The sequence below is a fragment of the Siniperca chuatsi genome, linkage group LG9, assembly GCF_020085105.1.
Source record: "Siniperca chuatsi isolate FFG_IHB_CAS linkage group LG9, ASM2008510v1, whole genome shotgun sequence".
Taxonomy (NCBI): Eukaryota; Metazoa; Chordata; class Actinopteri; order Centrarchiformes; family Sinipercidae; genus Siniperca; species Siniperca chuatsi.
Window position 1 is genome coordinate 29,150,943 of NC_058050.1, and position 22,168 is coordinate 29,173,110.

General features: G+C 38.2%; 1 protein-coding gene across 4 annotated transcripts in view; it reads left to right on the forward strand.

Moving 5' to 3' along the window:
* Positions 1 to 22,168, forward strand: part of grik2 (glutamate receptor, ionotropic, kainate 2) — a 342,363-nt gene that overhangs the window by 280,826 nt on the left and 39,369 nt on the right. The window lies entirely within an intron of this gene.

The following is a 22,168-nucleotide window of genomic DNA, read 5'->3' on the forward strand; positions in this document are numbered from 1 at the left end:
CATGTGCGCCTGCAGTACTGTGTGTCGGAGAGCATGGTCAGCAACACTGGGGCCCCTCAGGGGACTGTCCTCTCTCCCTTCCTCTTCACCATCTACACCACGGACTTCAGCTACCACACAGAGTCCTGCCACCTTCAGAAGTTTTCTGATGACTCTGCTGTGGTGGGATGTATCAGCGGTGGTGATGATACTGAGTACAGGGCTGTGGTGGGGAACTTTGTCTTATGGTGTGAGCAGAACCATTTGCAGCTCAATGCGACAAAGTCTAAGGAGCTGGTTGTAGACCTACAAAGGGCCAAGGCACAAGTGACCCCGGTTTCCATCCAGGGGGTCAGTGTGGACATTGTAGAGAATTACAAGTACCTCGGAGTACACATAGACAATAAACTGGACTGGGCTAAGAACACTCAAGCTCTTTACAGGAAGGGCCAGAGCCGTATTTTCTGAGGAGGTTGAGGTCCTTCAACATCTGCCGGACAATGCTGAAGATGATTTATGAGTCTGTGGTGACAGTGCTATCCTGTATGCTGTTGCATGCTGGGGCAGCAGGCTGAGGGTAGCGGACGCTAACAGACTCAACAAACTGATCCGTAAGGCCAGTGACATTGTGGGGGTGGAGCTGGACTCTCTGTCGGTGGTGTCAGAGAGGAGGATGCTGGCCAAACTACATGCCATCTTGGACAGTGTCTCCCACCCACTCCACGACCTGCTGGTCAAACAAAGGAGTACCTTCAGCGAAAGACTCATCCCCCCAAAAAGCACCACAGAGTGCCACAGGATGTAATTCCTGCCTGTGATCATCAAACTCTTTATCTCCTCCCTCTAAGTGTTAGTCTATATGACCCTAAGTCATTAAACTGGACATTGATCATTAACATCACTGCAATACTTGACATAATTGTGCAATATTCTGTGTTAATACTGTTGTGCAATATACTCTTTTCAGTTTAAAATTCCCTATTTATTGATATTTATTCATACTTCTATTACTACTGTGCGATATCCACCGTCTCATTATAATCTTAATAGGCTATACTTAACTTGACAGTTCATCTGTTCATCTATTACTTACTACTTGTATTATTACATTGTATTATTATACAGTATATACTTATCATCAACCGGTAAATCCACTTTGTACTTTACACTTATTTTAATTTTATACTTATACCCACTTGGTACTTAATTTATCTGACCTGTATTATAGTGTATGTGCACTGACGTGATAGTGAGCTGCTGTAACAAAAGAGTTTCCCCTCTGCGATCAATAAAGTATTTCTGATTCTGAGTCTGGTTTCATTTTGCAAAATGACAGATATATGCTCCAAACTTTTCATACCTTCAACAAAATCACAAAATGGTAGTAAAAAGAACAACAACCTTCCTTTTCAACACTGAATATCAAAAAGTCACACCTGCAATTATTTAATGGTGATGAAAAAAGATTCATATATATTCATATTCATCCACATCACAAAACTAAACTAATATGCTTCAAGGCATCACACAATATAGTTCCTCCTTAGCCTCAGAATGTCTTGTTTGCATTGCTAGGCAACATCTAGCTAAACAGGTAGGGGTCCACAGGGCTGCACAATGTTTTTAAATCCTGATACGTTTCTCATTTGGAAGTTTTTTTAATAATGTTTTTGTTGTCAGTGGTGGTGGTACACAAATACCCTAGCTCCATCATCTTTAGCTAAGCCGGTGCTCTCTTTACCTACAGTTTCATACTGCAGCATTAGAACTGTAAACAAACACTTGTGTCATAGGTGTCTGGTTATTAAAAGTTAATCCACACCTTCCAGCCAATCGGAATCCAGAATTTTCAGTGGCCATGGTATAAAATTTAAGAATAAGCAATATACAGGAGGGTTTTCACAGTATACATAATATGTACTGACTGAAAATACAATGTATTATGAAGCTAAATACATAAACTACTAAATGAACACATAGACCTACTGAACAGTAGCGTTTAACAAGATCCAATGGTTGCCTCTTTCTGTAACATGTAGTCCTTTCCTCTTATTATTTTTTTTTTTTTGTGTTAATTAGTCCAGGTGGATGCAGATGGCATTTGTCCTACACTGAGTATACATATTCTGTCCACCACACATCCTGTCTGAGGTGTTTAAAACACACTGTTGTGATGATGGATGGAGTGTTTTGATTAGACTTATCATCAGTCTTAGTTGATTCAGTGCAGCACAGTCACAGATGATGTGCACAGCATCACAATCACGGTTCAAACCCAGGAAAAAATGACAAAATAAAAAATGGGTAATTATTGACTTCTGCTGTAAAATACAAGTCTAATGGTGGCTAATTATGTAAATGTCTGCACGGGATAGTCTCTGAAGCATTGAAGCGTGTCACTCGTCTTCCTAGCAGTGACATTCCCTATGGACTGTCGCTACAATAACACTGAATAATTTAATAAGCAAACACACACCACTGATGTGTCTTGCTTGTTAGCTAATAAAATCACATCTTATTAAAGGCAGTGCTGGTTCTTCACCTTGTATGTATAATGGAGTGATGGCTGGCAGAGTCTGCGGCAAAGACAGTAGCCCTTTACATAGCCTTGGCACTGAGCTCCATGTCCCCAGGCTATACAGCCCTGAATCGTTTTGCATTAGCCATAAGACAAATGGGAGGAACAGCATGGTGATTATATCAAGCAGATGAAGCTTGTTGAGATGATGTGCTTGATACCTGAGAGAGGAGAGAGCCAGATTATGGAAGAGGGGAGGGAGAAAGAAAAAACTGGTATATTTTCTAACTTGCTCCAACTCATGGCTGTATGAGTGTTTATGATCATATGAATGAAATTAACAAGAAAATAGCAGTCAAAAACAAACCTCGTCAGTTGAATGTATTAATCGTGTGGGAAATTTCCACGTTAAGTTATTACATTAAATGTAACTGTATTACATTGAGAGAATAAGATGGTGTAGTCCCTCATTCGTCCAGGAGTGTTCTATCGTAGCAGAGGGCAGGGCTTATGTAACACAGAGTAGCTTAAATTTCCAGTTCCCGTCCAATTTTTTCGCAATTGAGAATGACTTCCGGATGGGAGCCGAAACGTCTTGATTCTGAAAACAGTGTCCAGATGACTTTGACTGAAACCCTTTCTACGATTGAGAGAATGTTATTTTCTGGCAGATCTAACATGACTATGTCACATTAATCTAATGTATTTTTCCTCAAATTAAATATACCAAAATGACATTGCTCAAATGCATTTTTTTGTCTGTATTACACTAATACAGTATTGTGCCGATCTTATAGTTGTTTGCTTAATGCATTTCTTTCACGTTGTTGCATACATTAACATACCTTCACAAATATGCAGTCCGACTGTGTACACCAAATACCGTAAGCAAGCAAATCAAATGGCTTTTGTGTTTAATGCAAATGTCTCATACAGTTTAACTGATACCTTTTACACATCTGCTTACAAACTTACGTATGTAGCCTATTGCCCAAATATTTCCCCAAATTGAAGAAGTTGTCAGAAAGAAACTTTACAAAAAAGTGCTGTTCCCGACTGTAAGGAAAATTACATAAAGAATACTAAATGAAAAAATTTTAATAAATCCTTCAAAGAATACTGAGTTATTGCACAATTCACCTTTATATGAAACTGTATATCAGCAGTATAGGGATGTGCCATATCAGTAGAGAGGTGTTTCTCTTATTTAGCCTACCCTCGTTGATATAAATGGGGTGGACAAAACATTTTAAACACCAGTCAGTATAATGCAATACACAGACTACATCCTCCAAAATGATCCTACAGTTGAAACAACACATCTCTAAAACTGTTTCAACACAAACTGAACATTATAACCTTCATGAAGGTAGGATTTATTGCAGGCCTGTTGTATAAGACTTGTACTTGTTCAGGCCCAGTACATTGACAGTGGATGTGTTCCAGCTGATGCCCGACCTATAGATCAGCAGGGGCCAATATACAGTATCAGCTGCTATTAGCTTATTGCAGATATATGCACATACAGTGGTGTGAAAAAGTGTTTGTCCCCTTCCTGATATCTTATAATTTTGCATGTTTGTCACACTTAATGTTTCAGATCATCAAACTAATTTAATTATTAGTCAGTTAGATAACACAAGTAAACACAAAATGCAGTTTTTAAATGAAGGTTGTCATTATTAAGGGAAAACAAAATCCAAACCTGCATGGCCCTGTGTGAAAATCTGTGATTGCCCCCTAAACCTAATAACTGGTTGGGTCGCCCTTAGCAGCAACAACTGCAATCAAGCGTTTGCGATAACTTGCAATAAGTCTTTTACAGCGCTGTGGAGGAATTTTGGCCCACTCATCTTTGCAGAATTGTATTAATTCAGCCACATTGGAGGGTTTTCGGGCATGAGCTGCCTTTTTAAGGTCATGCCACAGCATCTTAATAGGATTCAGGTCAGGACTTTGACTAGGCCATTCCAAAGTCTTCATTTTGTTCTTCTTCAGCCATTCAGAGAACCCACAACAACATCCAAAGAACTGCAGGCCTCACTTGCCTCAGTTAAGGTCAGTGTTCATGACCCCACCATAAGAAAGAGGCTGGGCAAAAAAACTACCTCAGACCATCACAATACCACCACCATATTTTACTGTTGGTATGATGTTCTTTTTTTGAAATGCGGTGTTAATTTTACGCTAGATGAAACGGGACACACACCTTCCAAAAAGTTCAACTTTTGTCTCGTCAGTCCACAGAGTATTTTCCCAAGTCTTGGGGATCATCAAGATGTTTTCTGGCAAAAATATGACGAGCCATAATGTTCTTTTTGCTCAGCAGTGGTTTTCGTCTTGGAACTCTGCCATGCAGGCCATGTTGTTGTGGGGTCTCTGACCTTAGTTTCCAGATTAATTATGAATTGCGATGTTAAAAAGATTAGAAAGTTAGTCTTTTGTATTAGTACTGAGACACAGAATACTTCACAATTGCTATCATTAAACATTTACTGACTAGAGTATTTTACTGTATTTCAGATACAGTTCATGCAGTGTAGTGCGTGCATCATCTTAGACAATCTCAATTCAAGTGCTTTATTGGCAAATAAAATGCCCATGCATTTTATCATAAATTGTACAATCATAATAAACACAAATACAAAAAAATTGAGTAGAGTTAAAGAAGAAGCCATAGTAATGTTACATAAACGGGGACTTTTTATTTATTTTCTGTGACAGCAAACACAACACACAGCCTTTCAGTACCTATTATACTGCAACCTGAGCTTACACTGACACTTTATGGCTGACTTAAGTAATGTAACTACCCCTAATAGCATAAACTTTTCTGTGGCTGCAGCAAACAGCTTCTCTCACAACAAACCCGTTAGACTCTGTCACACACACAGGTTACCCACAAGGCCACCTTCCTTAAAGAAGAAGGCTCAAACAGTAACACACAGGTGCAGTTAGACTGTGGGTGTGATAACCAGAGGTGGAAGAAGTATTCAGGTCCATCACTTAAGCAAAAGTACTAATACCCCATTTTGAAAATACTTTATTACGAGTTAAAGTTCTGCATTCTAAACCTTACAAGGTAAAAGTATGTATTATAGTAAAATGTACTTACAAATGCACTGGAGTAAAAAATATAATATTTCCCTCTGAGATGTAGTGGAATGGCTCTACAGATAAGGCAGCTCTTAAGAACAACAAAATGGCTCAAATAAAAACTATAATAGCCAAATGGCGTTTCGTATACCGGTCCATTAAATAAAATAAAATAGCAAAAGCAGGTCACCTAGGGACTTACCTGAACATTCATTGGTATCACTCTGCATTGTCTGTTGTTATATACAATCTAAATGAATATGACAATCGGTTTTTGTTGAGGTGAAAATGTTACATATTGCCATAATAAAATTCATAAATTGAATCATTTATATGTTCACACTGCTTGGATTCTTTCAGCTGTTTGTTTGTCTGAATTCTGCATTCACAAACAAAATGAAAAAAGTTAATTATTCTCGTTTTTACCTGGCCAAGTGACTTCTATGCCTGGACAAGTGAAAGGTAAATTTGGGAAATGGAGTCAGAGGAGTAATCAGAACGCGAAATTAGAAATGAGGACACGAGAGGATTTGAAAATAAAAAGAAACGTAAGAAGAGTAATTTGAGTGATTCCAGTCAGACAATAAGGTGGAATTTGCATTGTGCTTCCCTCTCCCCCACCCCCTTCTCTCTCTCTCTTTCTCTCTCTCAGGTTTCTGCCTGTTAAAAGAAAGTTTTTCCTTGCCACTGTTGCCAAGTGCTTGTTCATGGTGGGATTTGTTGGGTCTCTGTAAATAATATTATAAAAGTACGGTCAAGACTTGCTCTATAGGAAAAGTGCAATGAGATAACTTCTGTTATGAATTGGCGCTATATACTGTATATAAAATTTAATTGAACTGAATTGAGTATCTTGTTGGGATGGTAGCTGTGACACAAACAGTCTGGATTTTCAAGGATCCACATGAGGTTGGAAAGTTTGTAGGAGGTACAATTGGTCAGGATAACGTTAAGTGGGATGGTTATCATTGATTGTGCATCAAGGTGTCCTGAAGCCCTGAAGATTTGTGTATTTGGAGATTATAGCAGTGTGACTCGGATCAGAAGTAAAGAAGAAGGGGAGTAAGTAAATGGTGTGCCACTGACATTAGAGGCCGAGTCATTTCGGGATGTTGAAGATGTGTGTGAGGCAAGAAGGCTGACAAGATTCCGAAAAAGGGAGGACAGTAATTCGGTGTGTTTGACTTTTGAGGGGGAATTGCCAGAAAGGGTATATCTTGATTATGTGTGTTACAGGGGGAGGCCATATGAGAGAGCTCCTCTCAGATGTTTCTGCTGTCAGGAATATGGACATGTTGCTGTAGTATGTAGAGGAGTGTGGGAGGCGTGGGAAGGACAACTGTAATGTGGAGGAGTGCAAAGTGGAGAAAGAGCAAGCAAAGTGCCTGCACTGCGAGGCAAATCAAAATAAATTAGCCTAGCGGCTAGCGGACTTTTCCCTCTACTCATAGCTTAACAAATGGCATGTATTATTTATACTTTTTCTTACTCACCGCTGGTGAGGGCTAGTAAAGTTGAATTTCAGCCTGCACGCATGTTTCATCAGACTAATAATGTTGAAACAGAGCAGCTCTTTAGCGACAGAATGCTGATTTGTCGCTGTGTTTCTTTTTGTCTAGCTTGTCAACTTGTAGTAATTAAGGGGGGCGGGACTTTGGATCCATTCCAGTGTACAGGCATGAGTAGCATTAGGATTTTAGCTAATCTAAATTGCACAAACACAACACAAGTATTAGGCATACAAAGTAACACCAAACAGCTGTTACTAATTTCCACGCCTGATTCTTCTGACTGCTTCTGACCATGAAATCAACTTAAATGAAGCTCATAATAATGTTGGCACCTACAATCAAGATGAGGATAAATGTAGGCTACTTCAAAAGGTAATTAAACCATTATTGAAAAGTTACTACATAGGCTAACTTCTTACCCTTCCTTCTCTTTTGGAAAAATCCAAAAAGATTTCGTTACAGATCCTGTGGATTGGGTTGCAATTGTGTGTGGAGTTTTGAGACTCTTTTTCTGTCCTCTGATCCACAAATACACATCACATTTAGGTGCTAGTGGAAAGCTTGGACATCTGGTTTTCAGCGCATTCATTTGGAATTTCCATGTGGAATAAATGTGTATATGTGCCTGTCAATTCGATACCTCTTTAGATACATGGTAAATGATCAAATACAAAAGTGTCATGGTTTTGGGTTTTTGTTCTGTTAGTTCCTGTTATATTTTGAAATATTTTCTCTCCTCATGTGTTTGTTAGCTTTGCTTCCTGGTTGCTTTTATTGTTTTTACCTGTATCAGTTAGTTTCACCTGTGCCTCGTTGTCTCCCTCCGTGTATTTAAGTCTGTGTCCTTCCTTTCTTCAGTTGTCAGTTTCTTGTACCTGTGAGTTCTGGATTCTTTGTTTCCCTTGTACCTTGCCTGTCTGTGGATTTTGGAGTTTGCCTGCTCACCGTTGGACTTGTTTTTCTGTTTTGGACTGCTTACCTGCTGAGAGTTGCTTTTGCCTGCCAATTCAGTATAAGCCTTTTTTTGTTAATAAATTATTGATCTGCACCAGCTCTACCTGCTAGTCTGCATTTGGGTTCTGTTCCATTGTATTCCCTGTTTCCCGGCTTGATTAGTTATAACAAAAATGATTCAGATAAATTTGTAACAGTATGATACAATGCGTTTCAGTTGCAATTTATTAGTTCAGCTCACATTCACAACACCATCATTTTCACAAATCTTCATCCACATTTGTAAATTTATTTATGGACCATGAAACACGCATTTGTCATGAATATTGAGATTAATTTCTTTCTATAGTTATCTGACCAATGACCAGAATTAAAGTGATACTTGCTGCGCATTTCATGTATTTTATGTATGTATTATACAGCCAGTAGCCAGTGGTGCAAGGTTACAAATTCAGTCCACTTAAACAATACTTTTCTGATCACACCCACCCTATCACTTGTATTGAGTTATTAAAATAGGATATAACTATGTATATAACTATGTCGTGCCATATTAGGACAGAAACATTGCAAAGTTCATGTTCCTGATTTTATTCTCTAAAGGACAGTCATGAAAAATAATTAAAAAAAAATAACAGGGATCTCAAACATAAGGAAAAACTGACGGTGACTGCTCCTTTGTACTAACAGCCATTCGACTACACCTGCCGTAATGACTTCAGTCTCAGCAAACTCTTTTGTTTCTGAGGCCTTGCATGATGGTCACCCCTCATGTATTGTACTATACCATACTGACTATACTTGTGGACACTTTGCACTGTATTTATGTTTACATATATTTTTATTCTTTTTTTATTGTATTCCTGATCTATTCTTTTTTTTTTCTATTAATCTATTCTATTTTTTTTAATCTCTGCTGTTGGGAGACTGAAATTTCTCAGGGGATAAATAAAGAGCTACCTTACCCTTTAAACATTAAACACTCCATATATGATGTATGGTCCTACCAGCTTGGTCACATCCAGCTCACTAGAATAACAAGCTATCCTGAAGGATTTCTTGTTATTCTGGATGAGGGGAGACATGTTACTTGTAGCTGTGTGCATTTTAATATAAACCACACTGGCTGAGCTGAATGATCACATGTTGTTCTGGGGAATGGTGCATGCTGGAGGTTACAGAGCTTCTGCCTAGCTGAGCATAGCGTTATCATACTAAAACACTGGTCCTGTGTGCTGAAGAGGCTTTCCTGTTATTATGCCATGTGAAATGACAATTTATTGCAGTTTCTTTTTTGAGTGTTCAGTATGGCCTGCCTTCTACTTTTTAGTCGCTTTAAGTACCTGTACCGTAATTTCTTCAGTAGACAGGCACAAGATCTAAACGGCGACTGGCTTGAGCATATTTGTGACGACAGCTCACTTGACTACAGTCTTTAAACACTTTCTCTCTTTCTTTCAGTCACACGTTCTCATTAGACTTATTTGCAGAAGCTCTGCGGCTCCCACCCTCAGAAAACTATTCCTCCATTAACAGTACATTAGTTTAGCTAAGCTATGACGTTATCTAACTGACTTTAGCTTGTAGTGTTGTAGCTCTTGTAAAATACCTATAGTTAGCTACATTGCTGACATTTTCAAAACAGCCCAAACTTAATGGGAACTAATGCAAAAGGTGACTTAAAGTAGCAATTCGAACTAGAGTCTAAAAAGCACTGTTTCCAATCAAACAGTTATCATAACATACAGCTCCTCCTACCAAAACACTACATAAAGAGTAAAAAAAACACTGACTATTTTAACTGGAATAACAAGCAGTTTTTTTTTGTTGTTTTTTTTTGGTATTGCATATATTTATAATAGATATTTTTCCAACAGTTTGTATGACTCTACATTTAATCCAAGTCAGTCTCTTTTTCATAGCATTTAAGTGAGGTGGAACTATACTGGGTTGAACATTTTTCTCCAATGTAAATTCCCATTTCAAAGTTGTTGGGGGGGGGTTTGGTTTTTTGTTTTTTTCATGTTGTGTTGGGGGTTTTTTTTATTGCATCCTCAATGTTACTCAACATAAAAACACAGGAGTCCTGTAAAAATCTACAGGTTGGAAACCATGTCAGTTTGTTATGGTGGATGGCTCTAAATATTACAATACACCTGAGCAGCCATTGCTATGGTGAAGAAGCCTGCCAGAGGTGTATATGACAGCTGTGGCAAATTCAGAATGGTTTATAGTTACAACTGGAAACAAAAAACTGCACCAAAGCTACTGAATTCATCTGAAATTAACCCAATATCTGAAAGTGAACTGATTTAACCCTTTGAACCTGATTGACCAATTTGCTTCTGAAATTGCATTCCTTCTTCTCAGGGTCATAACTTCTGAACAATAGAATCAGAACACGTAGCCGACTGCTGGAATCATCGAAACAGCGGAACATGCTCTTTCTAGTGATAGTATTTCTGATGTCCATGGAGGATAAAAGTCCATAAATCATAGAAAAACAGGCACCATAAAAACAGGTCCTTAATACTTAAGATCTTACTTCATAATCATCAAAACTCTCTTCTGTATTACAACTTGCAGTAATCGGGTGATTGTTGTCTCCATGCAAACAATATTAGGTGGAAAAAACAGAGCTCAGGTGTAGCCGAGAGCTAAGTGACTGACTCCTTGGCAACATTACAAAAATCCTAATTATCTCAAATGGAAGAGACTCAATCCATGAAAATTACCCTTTTTTAGTACAGTACCAAGGCTCAGAATATCCCATCAATATGGTTCTTGTTTTTATCCCTGGAACCTTGACAGTCTCTTCTATGAATTCATACATATATTTTTACTGTGAGGTTAAAGCTTGTGGACATACAGGCAAAAAATCAACTATTTCAAATTGAATTTATTTTATTAGTGATTATTCCAAAACCTGTATATACATTTAGGGAAACCTAGCACATGCAGCTTACAGTTCAAAAGGTCAAACAAGTAGTTTTAGTTGTCTCGACTTAACCAAATAATAATCCATATTTTCATATTACCAATGGATCATGTGACTACTTGTATGTGAAAGGTGTCGCTTGTAGTGATGAAGCCACAGAGAATGATCACCAACTCTGCAGTACTCCAACATATACGGAGCGTTTTAGTGTCTTTCAGCTCATTGTTTTGGTTTACCCTACAATGCTGGTTTAGCCACAGCAGGCTGCTGTTTTAAACAAAAAAACTCTAAAAACCCACCATACCTGCCCAGCACCAAACAGCACACAGACAAATTTAGCAACTAACTGATGAACATAGTGGAGCATTTCGCAACTAGAGAGCGAGATATTTCCCTCAGGACTTGGTAGAGTCCAAAACAGTGCTAAAGGGAGAATGAATATTACTTACTTATTACTTACATCCATCAGGTGGACACAAACACAACTCCAAATGAATCAAATGTTACTCATAACTGCTTGACGTGTAAATAGGCAACAGTTTGCTAACATGTTCACCGTGGCCCCGTTCTTCGTACATGGACAACTGAGTTATCCAGATTATAATGTTAACAATTTGATATGAGTCTGGATTTTTTGGTTCTTCAAAGCTGGTTTAAAATTAATCTGGAACTGTTGTCAGAACCTTAAGCACAAAAGTGCAGGCTTATTGTCAGTTAGCTGGATCATGACCAAGATATTTTATGGTGAACCACGTACATGAAGTAATTTTCAAATCCAAATGGCATGCTTTCTTAGATGAAATAATGAAAGTGTTGATTATAAATATGATTTTAGATGAAACTTCCAGGTTATTGTATAATCACTATGATCTGTTGGTGCAATTATCACAATTACATTTTCATAATGAATACTTACCTAAACTTACATGTGATAAAACTAAATAAAATTTAAATAAATACAAGTTTGTAAACAAAAAATTACCAAACCAAATTTGTTTGAGATACTGTGAGCAAAAAGACAAAAACTCAACTAAAAGATTCTGACTGACAAAAGACCAGTGGAGCCAGAACATATGGCAAGGTTTCATTTTCATAGTAGGCTTTTGATTATCACTTAAGTGGTAAGGAAAAACTTCCTTTTAAGAGGCAGAAACCTCGAGTAGAACTGGACTCTATGGTGGGCAGCCGCTGCCGAAAGAGAGAGAGAGAGAGAGAGAGAATTTTAAAATAGTAATAATGTAATATTAAATTAATAATAGGAATGAGTCAACAATAATAGTAACAGAGCCAATAACATGGGGGCAGCAGGTGGCTCACAATCACAGATCCAGTCTCTGCAGCTCCGGAGGCAGAAATACCTGCTGAAAGCGACAGAAGGAGAGAGGAGAGAAACAAGAAAGCACAGAACTGCGGAAGAGAGAATATGTCAAGTTAGTAACATGCAGTAATGGGATAAAAACGCATACAGACGGAAAGAGAAAGAAGGAGAGAGGAAGTCTCATGGGAAGTCTCCCGGCAGTCTAGGGCTATATCAGCATAACTAAGGGATGGTTCAGGGCTCACCCAAGCCAGCCCTAATTATAAGCTTTATCAAAGAGGAAAGTCTTGAGCCTACTCTTAAATGTGGAGATGGTGTCTGCCTCCCGAACACAAAAGAGATGTGATTCCACAGGCGAGGAACTTGATAACTGAAGGCTCTGGCTCCCATTCTACTTTTGGAGACTCTAGGAACCACAAGTAACCCTGCATTCTGGGAGCGCAGTGTTCTAGCCAGCCCAGGTTTGGGGGTTATACTATGGAACTAACCTTCTTTGTTTTATTATCTTTTTTTAGAGGAGCGATAGAATCGAGTGTTGTTCACAGTGAGCCTGCAGTACTATCAACAAGATGGTCAAATTGGGAGGGGCTGAAATTAGCATAGGAGTCCTCTGTTTTATCGAGACATAGCATAGAATTAAATGCAGATTGGATTGCTTCCTTAAATTTAGCTACAGCACTATCAGATAGACATCTAGAGTTTTTGCCTAATGGCATGTTGTCCAGTAATAGGAGCTCAAAAGTTATAAAATAATGGTCCGATAATGAAGGATTCTGTGGAAACACTATTAAATGTTCAATTTCAATGCCATATACCAGAACAAGGTCGAGGGTGTGGTTAAAACAGTGATTGGCTTCATGTACACTCTGACAAAAGCGAATCTAATAATGAAATAAACGCAGTGCTAGGGCTATCATTTTCAACATCCGCATAAATATTGAAATCACCTACAATAACCACTTTATCTGTTTTAACGACTAAACTTGATAAAAACTCTGAGAATTCAGGTAAAAATTCAGAAATAGGACCAGGAGTGCGGTACACTGTAACAAATAGAATTGGCTGTCGTGTTTTCCAGGTTGGGTGTGAAAGACTAAGAACAAGGCTTTTGAATGAGTTATAATTAAGTTTAGGTTTAGGGTTGATCAATAGGCTTGAGTTGAAGATGGCTGCAACTCCACCTCCTCGGCCAGTACCTCGGGGAACGTGAGTATTAATATGACTGGGCGGAGTGGATTCATTTAGGCTAACATATTCTTCATGACCCAGCCAGGTTTCAGTAAGACAAAATAAGTCAATATGATACTCTGATATTAAATCGTTCACGAGTACAGCTTTAGTTGACAGAGATCTGATGTTTAAGAGTCGACATTTAATTCGCCTATTTTGTTGTACTATTTCAGCGTTTTTGTTTAGGTTTTTATGTATAACTCCTCTTCTGTTAACTTTAGATTTTATTCATTTAAGTGGTCGGGGGGCAGACACCGTCACTAAGGAGTTTTGGGTGGGTGACTGCTCTGGAAGCGCAGAGAAGCATGTAGGACTGCAACTCTGTTTCCTGGTCTCAACTCTGAGTTGTCATGGTTTAGGTCCACTAATAAACTCGGTCAGATTTCAAGATATGAGAGCTGCTCCATCCAGAGCATCCAAATCTAGCCACATTCACCGGGAATATATAATTGTTTAAAAGTGATGAAAGTATGGAAATCGTGGAAACACTGTGGCGCATAGTGTAAAAGAAATTGATCAGAAAATGTGCATATTTTATTTAATCTTTATTTAATCAGGCCGTCTCATTTAGATTAACATCTCTTTTCCAAGAGAGACCTGAGATCAAGAAACATTCACAAGAAGGCAATCAGCAAACATAAACAACACAACTACACAATAAACAAGGAATTAGTAAAAACTGTTTCAAGAATCATTGAAAACTTTAGATAATAAAGCTTCAAAATCTCCAAGGTGAATGTTATGACTGTAGTGTGAGGGCACTTTGCAGTTCATTCCATTTAAAGGTGCATAGTACCTGAAAATAATTCTGCCAACATTAGCGCTTACATGAGGGATATCAAAGGTTAAGTAGTTACTGGATTGTGTACTGTAGTTACTAGATTTAAATGAGAGAAGAGATGTAAGGTAGCTTGGAAGCTTTATAGATGAGCAAATGAGATAGCTATTTCTTCTTGACTGTAAGGAAGTCCATCCAACCGTGTGATACAGAGAACAATGATGAGTACGAAATTCATCATTTGTGATAAAGCTTGATGCACTGTGATACACAGGATTTAACTGCTGAAGTGCTGATGGGGCAGCATGACAATAAAGAATATCTCCATAGTCAAGAATAGACATGAGGGTTGACTGCACAGTGGTTTTACAGTTGGAAGAATACAGTCATCATTTAATACTATACAACAAACCTAGTTAGATTATTAAATTTTGAATCAAATGTTGAATATTAGTTTTAATGATAGTCTGCCTTCAAGCCAAATATGTATTATTTGTAGGACTCAGCAAGAGTAATATGGGTGCCATTTAACGTTGTAATGGCAGGATAGTCAGAGTCACTGGTGGAGGTCCAGACAATTTAATTTCATTTAAAAATTCCTGAAGATTAAAAAGCTTATCATTTATTGTGGTGATAATGTGAGATTGAGATTTAGGGATTTTAGTATCTCTGACACAGGTGGGACAGTGATCATTAACGTCAAGGACAACTCCAGAGGCAGGATATTTTTGCGGTCTGTAAGTAAGTATGTTATCAATTAATGTGTGAGTTAAGAGGATTTTTGAAATTTGGTCTGGTGGGTTTATTTATGAACTGAAAAAGATTAAGTTCCAGGCACTGTTCTTTTAATTTGTTAGAGCTGTCAGAGAGCCAGTCCGGGGGGCAATATTGGCAGTCTTTTACATAGATCAGAACTCCGCCTCCCTTACTTCTTCGATCACATCTAAAAACGTCAATAGTATTGGGACTTGTCAGAGCGAGTGGATGTCGTGGGAGTGTTTTGGCTACCTGTTAGTGGAGCACCGGGATGGTTGACAGAGAATGAAATGTTTGAAAGTAGTCCAGGGTTGTGACCTGACACGGGCGTTGTGGACATGGAGCTGGTCATCCTGGAGGTCCTCCCCCATCGTTGGGTTTGGCTCCAAGCCTGGGCCAGGGGTCCTCATCGCAGATCAATCTGACAATCAGTTGATTCCAGCTCTGTGGTTACAGAGGGACTTAACCAGTGAAGCGTGGCGTTGTTGTCGGGAATGCCGGAGGTTTCCGTGGCAGGCGAGTCCAGGAGTCGCTCATCCTCTTAGATCTGGCTTGGAGATCCGACCTTCCAGTTCAGTGATTTTTTTGGCTTAGCCAAAGGCATCCAGAGCAGTCCGGAGGAGAGGTGAGTGGTGGCTTATGTAAAAATCTAACTGCAAGGTTAGGTTTGAGTTGTAGCAAGCCTGCTACCAAACAAGCCAAAAAAATAGAGTGGGATCCGTCTGCGTTGACTGAGTCAGAGTTGTCGGATGCAGGATCTACTGCTCAAGTAAGAACCACGTACTGGATAACCTTTGCGCCTTTTCAGATGGCAGGGACAAATGACCTATTGTTTTGATTGGAGGACTTGTTGGCCTGAGAAAAGTCAGTGTGATATCCTTTCGATGTAAAGACAGATTGCTCGATATGCTCACCCCCACCTTTTGATGAATCTGTTTTATACAGGTTTTGAAAAACCTAGAAGAAAGAGTGATGTAAGTCATTTGGAAAAGCAATCATGATTGTCAGTATTTAACTACTGTTTTTGGGTAAGTAGCAGATATTTAATATAGTCAATATTTCCATTTAATTATTCTTTGTGCCAGTTGGTTCTAATGATTTTTTTTTTATCTGTGCTTACCCTCAAATAATATAAATCATATTTGTCTCTTTGTGTTCCCTTTATTAGTAAATTTTTATGTTTGTTTTTTTATGTCTTTTTCTAAATTTCCCTGCAAGGATCATTAAGGTTTCATTCCATCTGTGAAATAGAGAATGTAGTATAAAGAATGAAAAAATCAATGTGATTCCTTTTCTGTACTACATTCCAATATCTGATCCGATGCTGTTACAGTCAACTTTCTTGCAGGTCAAGCTGACAAAGCTACAAATGTGACTATGAGTTCAGAATTGGTTTTCCTTTCATATCCACTTGTGTTTAGCGTCAACAGTGTATCATAAACAGTACATCTGGCATGAGAGAAGGCTTCATAAAAGTAAAGTTGTAGTTTGTGCTGACAAAAACCGTGTGCCGTTTCTCTCTCTGGATTCTTTTGATTAGGACCCTTTGAGGAATATGCAAAACACGTTGGTAAGCAGCAAGCACCAAGTCTTGACTAGGACCAACAGAGTGCGTGTTGTTGATGGCAATTCAAGGCTACACTCACACACTCATACACATGATAAATACTGTATGCGCAAAAGCTAAACCACACTGTGTATACTCACTTAGTTATTAAGACAAAATGTGCTCAGAAACACAGAAACCAAGACAGTCACATCTACAGTAGGAATGCACACAGTTGCATAGACATGATCACACACACGATGCTTAGTAGTCCATTTTCTATTTTTGCTCTAAAGAAACTGGAAACCTAAAACACATAATATCCTGTGGCAGAGGATTTTTTTCTCATGCAGAAAAACAGATACTAGGTGTTTAGAGCAGCAATCTTTAGCACTTCTATTAACTAGCTGAAGGTTAGGTTGCTATTGTGTTTTGCTGGTGAAAGACAGTAGGAAAATGCACATTTATCACTGGAAAGGTGATTATGAAAATGTGATAATAAACACTGTGTGACCTTGTAGCATGAAGTGACAATTTTGGATATTGTATCTTGTATACAATAAATAAAGCCCTGGAGACTGTTCTCACTATAAAAACAGCAGAATTGGTCATTTGATCAAACACTTAAAACCAGGTAAGTTTTCCTGACGGAAGGAAGAAGCATAATGCAGACAGGCGGAGGCTATGACAGCAGTTGGACTGATGCCTTGTACTTAAAGGGCATGAGTAGAGTACAAGGCAACTTGCAATGCAATAAATTGAGATCAGAATTAATGGATAGTAAATTATATGTACAGTCACTTTATTATACTAACTTCAAGAAGTGGATTTCGTGTTAAGTTACTTGTGTTTAAAAAACACAAGCCTTGTTTATCATTTTTAAAATTCAAAGTAGAGCAATGAGTTTTGTGAAAATCAAATCAGCTATTATTGGTTACATACATACATTCCCCCAATCATCATAGTTTATTAAAGTGATTATACTCTTTAAAGAACGTGGGAAATGTTAACAGTGCATCTCACAGGAACATGTAGTAATCTACACTCTTCTTGATGAATATAATGAAGTAAATATAGTCTTGCATCTCTAACAACATTATCATGTTAAAGGTGTCTGCCCTCTTTAAATCTGCTATTTGATTTTAAAGAACTGGGATGATTACTGTGCACTTTTGCTTCCTGTTCCCCAAGGTCCTAGAGCATAGCTTTAGTTTATTTGTTATTTTGTTGACTCTGCACTGTTGGCCAGAAAATAGGCTCCATAGCTACTGTAAGCTGTTGTTTCAGGACTTGCTGACCCAAACCCACTCCACTCCTTTATTCACACACTCAGAAGTGAAGCAAATAGAGCAATTAATGTCTTATTTTCAGACGAGAAGCTGGACTTTCTGTGGAAGGGGGGTATAGCTGTCTGACAGGGCCTGCAGGGGATTTCTCTGAATTGAAAGTTGACTTTAGGTTTGTGTTAGGAATTTAAATGTATGTTTTCTGCATAAAATAGAAAATGAGCAGAATGCTTTGTCAAGACATTGTTCTCTGAATGCTTATTAGAATGTCTTCATTACTAAATAGCCAGGACATAAAGACATTTATATAGTGTGGACAAAATAACCGAGAACCATGAGAAATATTAAGTCTCTCAATCACAAAAGAAGCTAAACAGACCTGACATCAAGTTTAAAGCAAAGTGTCAGCTTTATACATTACCGCTGACAATCACACCTTGTACATTTTCAAACCAACCTGAAGAAACTAACACAGCACTGAACAGGCCAAATTATCATCAGTCAATCAGTGATTTCCAAGAGCAGTTTTTACAAAATCCAGTCTAAAACATGAAGGGATACGCCAAACAACAGGAACAGAGCAGCAAGAAGAAGATCCAACAAGGTTCCTACCTAACTGTTTTGTAGAGAAATCACAAATAATTTCACTGATTAGAATAGTTTTGTTCAGTTCAATTTAAAGAGTCACTGTCACTGACTATGTAGTAAGTTCTTTTTTTCACAGCTAAGCAATCTCCATTACCTTTTCAAGTCACATCAGTAAATGCGCAAATCTCCATTCATGATGCTATCACATCCGGCACTGCTTCTGGCTGTCTTCATTTGAGTAGAATGTTCAGTCTGCTGCTGGTGTAAATTGTTAAAAGAATACCAACATAACTCTAATGTTAACGTTAATAGCTCAGAGGCCCCATATTGGTAATACAGTTAGCACACCACTTAGCACAAGTGGCTTTCATGGTCTTTCAGTAGGTTTTTAAGCAGGAATAAACATAGTGCAGCAGACTATCAATCTGAGTTGACAATGGTGAAATCAGAAATCAGTGTTGACTATCGGTTGGAGACAGGATAAGACCCAAAAGGGTCAAAACAAACAAACAAGTCTTGCAGCAGTAAAACATATCACACGGTTTCTGCCTTTGGGTCTGAAAGAGAAAAGTCATTATTTACACAACCACTAGATCTTTCTTGTAAGAAAATGTAAACGTAGGTTTTTCTAGGAGGTACTGTCTCAGAAGATCACCAACAGGAAAGAAAGGACAATCAACAGAACAAACACTGTAACACTACAGAGTCAACCATCACCAGATCAACACACAGTCCCTTTGGGTTAAAAAAAAAAGTGTGAGTTGGCCTACATTTCAGCTGCATTTTGCAGGTGAGTGCTGCTGTTGGCTGAAAACTGCATTTGAACTAGTTTGTTTATACTGGGGATGAACAGTGGCTGTACATATTTAAATATAGTAAAGGCCTGCTATGAGCTATATAGCACGGTGCAGCTGGGTAATGTGGAAAAAATAAAGAAACCTACCGGTTAGATAAAATAAATCAGACTGGACTTGACATTAGCAGATACTCAATATTAAAGGACTCCATTCAAGATTGAGAGCAAACATCCTTGATAGAACAGTTCATTAGCTCCCACAATACAAACTACTGGATAGAACAAACTATTTACTGACAGTTTAGCTACTGTTAAAACCTTACCAGTAGTGAGCAAGGTTGATATGTTGGCCTTGGTGTGGTGGAAGATGAAAGCTGAATGCCAAAATGGAAAGAGATTTTCCTCTCTGGAGTATGAATATTCACAGATGGTTTGGTTTTTGAGATCATTCATCATTGTCATTCACTAAGGAGTTGGTCAAGGGAAATTATAATCCCAAAGTAGTGCTAGAAGGAAGCTCAGTCACCAAAATCAGTAGGAATAATTCTCCAGGGACCATGAATATTCATAACAAATGTAATGGAAATCTGGCCAGTAGTTAAGATAACTCGCTCTGGACCAAAGTGATGGATAGACTGATATCAACATTTGACATCACCTTCAAAAATGCAATTCACGAGTACATACAGTACATTCGTTTTACTACTTGAATAGCTTGGGTTTCAGTGGAGAGTTAAAGTATCCTATCAATTTTAAATGTTTTTACAGAGGTTTTTCCACCCTGACAGACTATCTGGGAGGACAACTTGTCTTCTGTCAACCTTGTCTGTCAGCTTTTATATACTACTAGTTAGCTTTGACAAATACATTTTGGAGAAAATTGTAATTACTGTTTGGATTATGTTCTCTGGCAACCATTTTCCAATCCAGGAATATCGGTGACATCCGAGGTGGATGGCTGAGTAAAGAAAACCCATGACACATGTCCGACCTGTTGTTAGGTCTAAACTACTAAAACACTTGGTTAAGGTTAGGGAAAGATGGTGGTTTTGGCTGAATATTGAAAAACTCAATTCATGTCCCATCTTCTGCTGCAAGCATTGACTTTTTAATAGCATCACTAGTGACGTGGCTCTGCTAGGAAGGTCAGTTGCTCTCCAGAGTCAAATATTTCGAAATATATTAAATGGGTTGCCATGAAAACATTCATGGAAACATCCAATCATGATGGATTGGTGCAAAATTTGGACATTCATGGTTCCCAGACAATAAATCGTAGTGACTTTAGCGATCCCCTGACTACTCTTCCTCTAGCACCAACACTAGGTTGAAATTTTTTGTTATAGATTAAAATGTCCCAACAATTTGGCACAAACAGCATGAATTCAGGATGAATTGTAAAAACCTCCTCTGACTTTTCATCCAGCACCATAATCATAATACTTTTTGACCAAATACCTGCAAAACAAGACAGTTTTGTACTAATTAGCAAATGTTAGTATGCTAACACGCTAAACTAAAATGGTGAACATGGTAAACATTATACCTGCTAAATGTCATGTTAACCAGTGTTCAAATTACGGCAAAGCCAGTTTAGCTCCACCAACAGAGACCTGAGCTTCCCAGACACAACACAATTTTGAGTTTGTGGGGGTCTCAAAAAACTGATAAATAAAATTTCTAATTCTGCAATGAATGATATAAGAAATACTTAAAACCAAATTAAAATCCTGTCATCTGCCATTTTAAAAGTGTGTGTGCAACTCTGCCCTGGTCTGTGCACTTTACCTTCTGTCAATAATGTGTGTAACATGATTGATCGGACATGCAGGGTGTTTTTTATGTATCCTGGCTCATGGGCTGCTTTCATCCTGTATTGTTTTGTACACTTATGCGTAATTATTGTATGTGAATTTGGTGTCAGATTGGTGATTCTCAATGACAAGTCCATGCAGTGTTGGCTACTGGACTGCACCCCCTGCCAGAGCAGCCTCTCTCTCGTAATTTCTGCCATGCATTAAAGCTGAGAATCCCTCTGTTCATCAGAATACAGTGAAGACTTTACTACCCTTCCCGATCACACACCCTTGTGAAACAGGTTTCTCCTTTATGTCAGCCACAAAAACAAGATTTTGGAATAGAATGGATTAAGGTTCCTACAAAATGTATTTGCTAATGCAAATGATAATTTTAATGCAAATTAATTATGAAGGTAACTTTTAGGAGACTTTGATGATATTCTGGTACTAAAATTGTCATATTAAGTATGTTAAATATTAAATACTTTTTCCTTCACAAACCCATACTGAATTGACAAACTGTGTCAACTGACTGTATTGAAAACTCATTTACTTACAAATTATCCTGTCAATCTCTCATGTGTCTTGCAATTACATGACTCAAACCAGTTAATACAAAGTGTAACGATTCACTCAAGCAGTAATAGAGAGGATTACTCACTCACCATGTGGATCTAACTGATAGTGGTTTTGGCTGGCTCTTTGTTCACCCCACATCAGTCACTGTGCTTTCACTTTCAGCTCTCGTGAACAGTGATTGTGATTTAAGGACATACAGAACAAAATGCATGACTAAAATCTACAGCACAGATCTGAATACAGGAGGAGATTGTAAAGCATTGCTAATCTACAGCCACTTCAGTATGATGAAGGGATTAACCAGCAGTTTTTGCAGATACAGACAGTATTCTTCAACAGAGGCAGGCAGATGAAAACTTTATCAAGCAGGTGATGACTTGAGATGATCAGACAGCGGAGAGCATTTTTTGGTGATCTATAGTTTAGTTATTGAAAGAGCTAGAATATTCCGATTCAGTATGACTAAACAAAATGGATGTGACATATTCTGCAATGC